This window comes from Canis lupus, chromosome Y (genome assembly GCF_048164855.1).
Source record: "Canis lupus baileyi chromosome Y, mCanLup2.hap1, whole genome shotgun sequence".
NCBI lineage: Eukaryota > Metazoa > Chordata > Mammalia > Carnivora > Canidae > Canis > Canis lupus.
The window spans coordinates 3,727,232-3,733,231 of record NC_132877.1 but is presented as its reverse complement, the minus strand read 5'-3'; the positions used below and the strand labels follow the sequence as shown (position 1 = coordinate 3,733,231).

Here is a 6,000-nt window from a genome sequence, read left to right as displayed (position 1 = left end):
GATGGTGTCCTCTGTCCTTTCCGATCTGACGTGTCCTACTGGTTGACCTTGGAGCCCTCCACCTTCTGCATGAATCCTACCATCAAGACTATAGGAAACAAATTTGATTCTTTGGAAATCACAAAACCACAAAATTTCCGGCCCACCTTTCCACACTGTGCTTTCATTCTTTCTCTTCCTTTCTGATCATTTCCATTCCCTTCCCTTCCCTCCCGTCAATGTCACCCCGATGCCTAACACAGAGATGACGATCCATTTTCGCTGAGTGATCAAAAGCGTATGATTGCCTACCTCACGCCATCACGTTTCATGGTTTTCTTCCTCTTTTGACACAATTTCAGACCCACTCATGTCTCACATATTCATCCCTCAAGGTACAGATAATGAGTAGATAATCCAAATCTCATGATCACGCCATTCCACAGCCTTTTTACCTCAGTAATAATTTAACCCCCCCCCCCCAGGGCAGGGCTAATCTTTGCGAATTTTGTCAGAGCGGTAGGCATAAAATATCAGAACCAGACTCGTGTTTGAGGCTTCCAAGTCCCCACATCACAAGGAGGCAAAGCTCAGCCCTGCAGGTACTAGTGTGAAGACGTCATGAAGGTGCACACAGAGGCCTGAAGTCCATGCCCCTGAAACAAACCCAGTATTTTCTCCATTTCCCAATATCTGATTGCCTCACACTTCCCATTACACACCTTTGCTCTGTCATTGATTCCTGCTCCCCTGAACATGAGCTGCCAGCAGTCCACGGCTGCTGGGTTGGCTACACCATGGCCCCACTGTATGAGGCAAACCAGAAAAACCCTGTCAGGGGGAAAAACAAGGCAGCACTCACACCTTCCAACCAAGAAAGAAATGATCAATATATGCTAACAGGCAGTTTTAAGAAACACAGTTTAAGGCAAAACCAACACCCTTACCTCTCGCCAGTTGGGGTAGAAATTGGAACCATTTTGGAGAAAAGCCTTCCAGCTAATTGCTTTAGAAACTCTCTCTAGGTGTTCATAGCATGGACTGGTCATCATGTTTGTGAGCAGCATGGCCCATCTCCTGGAAACCAGTGATGTCACAAACATGCCTCTTGTGATGTCATCGAGAGCTGGGACTTAGCTTAGTTGACTGGTGAGAGGTGGGTGTGAGCCACAGTGCTGTCTAACCCAGAGGGAGGTCAGGAAGGTGCCAGCTTCCCTGCTCTAGGGTATGTTCTAAAGAAATGATCATTATGGGATCCCACAAGCATACTCCACTCCTCCACCCATTGCCAGTGGAAGAGATTTGTGGAGGCACAGAAAACTCCGTGTATGGATGGAGGAGGGGTCTAAGATTTGATGGTCTAGCCTGGATGCTCATCAAAAATGCCCATATTGAGCTCCAAGAAAGATCTTCACGTCGAATGAGACCGCCCTTCATGCATCCTTCTCAGTGCGGAAATGGACAGATGTGGATGAAGAAACAGGAAAACATTCTTCACCTCCAGGAAACAGACTCCTCCTCTCCTTCACGAAGCCCATCTCCACACGGAAATGTATGGTACATTATTAACTCAGAGGCATACTTCACTCATGTCCTCATTCCATATTACACAGCTCCTAACATCCCTTTTCTGTTGTAGGCAGGACCCCACGTGGGGTCCCACGTTACGGCCACTCCTCATGTTTTCCTAGGTCCCTCTCGCCTATGATGGTCTTCCCAGACTTCCCTTGTTTTCAATGAGCTGGACGGGTTTGGAAAAAGAGTGCTCAGGTCTTCTGTAGAATGTCCCTCGGTCGGGGTTTGTGTGATGCTTTTTTCACGCGTAGACTGGGTTATAGGGTTTTAGAAGAAAGGCAGAGGCAAAGGGTCATTTTGGTCACATCCTAGCAAGGGTACATTCTGTTAACGTGATGGCATAGCTGGTGTGGACCTTGATTGCCCAACAGGGGTGGTATTTGTTGGGATTTTCCACTGGAAAGTTACCTTTTTGTTGTTTACTGGTATATTTTATACGTACAGAAACGTGCAAAGCAGGAAATGCAAATTACCTATAATTATACCATCATTTCCTATGAGGTATATATCCTTTTAATTATTTATGTAACTATACACCTGTGCCTATATATAGCTATATTTATATCTACCCAATCATTTTAACTTGTTTGTTAATTTATATATTGCACTCTTGGCCCTTGTCGTTACCTATCCTGGAACACCATCTTTAAATAACTGCATTGAACTTCAGCTCCTTTTTATTTGATCCACTCTCCACTTGGGGCCTTAAGCTCCTGCCATCTCTTCACTGTTAATAAACAGAACTTGGAAGAACCTACAATTAAATTTTTGCATACGCCGATGATTCTTCACTGACACTGTATTTCTAGGAATGGAATTGATCGTCAAAGGATGTTCATTTGTTTTCTTTGCTATATATTGACGTATTTCCTCCCGGAAAGTTTGTAACGCATCAGAAACCCTTGGGAGCCAACCAATACCGAATGTTAATATATATGCTATGCACATACTCACATGCTCTTGGTTCTATTTTGTTGGCACACATGTGATGACAAATGTTTACAATGCACATTGTGTGAACAGTTTCAGGTAAGCGTGAGCCCATTGGCTACCACTGATGCTTCTTACGATTACAGTACAGGTTTCCCAGAGGGCTGCTACATTCTGTGCCCGATGTAAGAATTGGCTCTGGGCACATGGCTGAGTGGCAGGAAGATGTTCTGTTGTTATTCCAGAGGCATAAGCAAGTGCATTTAGGCGCATGGTATTGCAACTCATATTTAAAGGACCGTCAGGGTGTTTGCAGGGCCGTGATTTACCTTTCCATTAATAAACACATGTCCTTATGTTCAGCCAACATGCCAAGTAGCTTTGAAAAATGCTTCCTTGACCAAAGTCTGGAAGTTCTTCCATCATACATGAATAGCAATTCATTTTCAAGCCCTTTTTTATTGACCTGGCAGATAGTTTTTGCTTCGTAGCTCACTGTAACTCATGAAATCCCCACCACCACCACCCCCGCAGTACAAAGAAAATTCTCAAAAACTCTTCTCTCTCTCTTTAGTACCTTAGAATTCGTTCCTTTAATCTACATATCTTGAAAATGAGCGCACGGGGCAATATGCTGAAATCCGGCTAACCCAGACTAGAGATGATTGCCATCTCTTTAAATATTTTTAAATTGCTTTAATTGCGGAATGCTGATTTCCAAGTGTTGAGAAAATAGAATGCCATCCTGGAAATTGGAGCGTTTTTACCTGAAATATGTATTTAGAAAAGTTTTGAATTTGCATCACACATCAATTAACTCACCTCAGTTAAGCACCTGAATAGCAAAAATAAATTAACATTAATTAGTGCCAACAGCCCATAATCATATTCTTAAATATAGCTTTTATTTTCCATCTCAATGTCATGGGACATTTGAATGCTCTTCAGTTCCTGAGCTTTAATTATTATTTTTTTTTAACCAAATCAAGCTTTCCTGGTTTTTGCCCTCTGCCGGAAACTACAGGTGGTGATAAAAATGACAATCAGTTCTGCAAACTTCTTGCCAACTGGAGGTAAAAGCTCTGGAACGTGGATGAGGAAACAATGTTTAGTACAAGCATCACCCTTGACCTCTGTATGCATCTACATAAGCTGATAGATGTCTTTGAAACACAGATTTCTCGTCCCTCAAAAGAATATGCATTTTTACCAAGTCTCAAAATTGAGAGATTGTAGAAGTTCTTGCAAACTTAAAAAGCGCTTTACAGTTGCCAGAGAACATTATTGTTTGTAAACTGAAGCTGATGATTCCTTAAGCTTCTCAGCACAATTTAAAAACACATTTCTCTTAATATATTTTCGATCATTTCTAAGATACTTTAGTACATATCACTGCGTCATACTTAAAATTTGTATTTGAATGTCATGGGACCAGTCTTATGTCTGGTTTTTGTGTATGTATATGTGTGTGTGTATTTTGGAGGAAGCATTAAAATTGAATTGGAATTTTGGTGAATATTACATTCTACCAAAAGTATTTGGGAATCCATCCTTTACTATTAACACAAGTGTAAGACCACTCATTATGTAGCACATGTCACATGGCTATATATTTTTTAGAGTGAGTGGAAGTATGTGGGTCAGACTTTGAACACAGATCATTAAATCAGTTGTGGTACTTTTCCTGCATAGACAGAAAACTGAGAAAAATGCCCGGAGGACATCTGCAAAACACCAAGAGTTAGCATCTTACTTAATGGTTAAGGTTGGATGCCTTCCCCGAAGATCAGGAGCATGACAAGGACAAAGATTACTGCTCTTACCACTTCTATTCCATATTGTTGTAGAAATTCTAGGCAAGATAGGGAAGAAAATACAAAGTCATGCAGATAGAAAAAAAATTTGGTAGTCAGTTCATTTTATTTTATTTTAAGATTTTATTTATTAATGAGAGACACAGAGAGAGAGAGAGAGAGGCAGAGATCCAGGGAGAGGGAGAAGCAGGCTCCATGCAGGGAGCCTGACATGGGACTCGATCCTGGGTCTCCGGGATCACGCCCTGGGCCAAAGGCAGGCGCCAAACCGCTGAGCCACCCAGGGATACCCAGTAGTCAGTTCATTTTATAAATTCAACAATTTTTTAAAAGGTATGCAGATAGGAAAAGAAGGCAATTTTTATTTGCAGATGTCATGATCTCACATATGGAAAATTCTAAGGATACAAGCTCAGTATATTAAAAAAAATCAATTGGGCAGCCAGGGTGGCTCAGCGGTTTACCGCCGCCTTCAGCCTAGGGCGTGATCCTGGAGACCCAGGATCGAGTCCCATGTCAGGCTCCCTGCATGGAGCCTGCTTTCTCCCTCTGCCTGTGTCCGTGCCTCTCTCTCTCTCTGTCTCTCATGAATAAATAAATAAAATCTTTAAAGAAAAAATCAATTGAATTTCTATATGCTTGCAGCAAATAATCCAAAAATAAAAAAAAGAAAACAATTCCATTTATAAAAGCCTTGAAAACAACAAAATGCTTAGGAATAAATCCTATGAAAGAAGTACAACCTATACTCTGAAAACTAGAACATGTTGTGCAAAGTACAAAGACATCCTATGTCCATGATTTGGAACACTTCATCTTTGCTCAGGTTAATATTCACCAAAGCGGTCTACAGATTCACTGCAAATTCGTCAAAACCCTCATGGCTCATGATTCCAGAAATGGAAAAGACTCTAAAATTCACACGCTATTGCAAAGGATGGTGATATACGAAGCATTCCTGAAAAACAAATTGGAGGACTCACATTTCCATGCATGGGTGGATATATAAACACAGGCGGTCCATCCCTAGAATGGACTGTCAGAAAAAAAAGAAAGATGTGCTGACATGTGCTACAACATTGATGGCCTTTGACAATGGTATGCCATGAGAAGAAGCCAGTCATAAAGGACCACGTTTTTGGGGGGACTCCATTTATATGAAACGTCTAGAGTAGGCGAGTCTTTAGAGACAGTAAGTACGTTAGTGGTTCCAAAGGCTGGAGAGAAGGAGTGGGTGCAAATGTATGTATGCAAAGGTATGCAAAATGCATGGGCTGTCTTTCTGAGCTGATGAAAATATTCTAAAATTCATGGTGATGGTTGCACAATTCTGTGAACAGAAGAGAGACCATTGAATTGTACGCTTTTAAATGGGTGAATTGCATCGCATGTGAATTATATCTCACAAAAGCTGTTACAAGAAACCAAAAAAACTTGTGGAAATCAAAGAGTTCTATAGTTTGGACCACCTCTTATCACTGGAGTGAGTTCTCACGTTGTTGATCTATGGTTCCTCTTATATCCCAAAGGTCATGCTTAGCTGGATTCTGGGAACTTGGATTTCTTTTACTTCCTGAGGATAAGTGAATTAATTCCTGCCTGGATGTAGAGGAAAATTTCCTATTTCAAAGTATGGAGTTCTAATAAACACAATAAACTGATCATCAATCCAATGTATCTGGAGCAACTGTTAATGCCACGT

The 6,000-nt window shown here is 41.3% G+C and overlaps 1 protein-coding gene across 1 annotated transcript in view; it reads left to right on the top strand.

Moving 5' to 3' along the window:
• The first annotated feature begins 1,145 nt into the window (after positions 1–1,145).
• LOC140629125 (neuroligin-4, X-linked) overlaps positions 1,146–6,000 on the top strand; it is a 369,817-nt gene continuing 364,962 nt past the window's right edge. The window contains exon 1 of the mRNA XM_072818605.1: positions 1,146–1,536. The gene's annotated coding sequence lies outside the window, so the exon portion shown is untranslated. The remainder of the gene's footprint in view (positions 1,537–6,000) is intronic.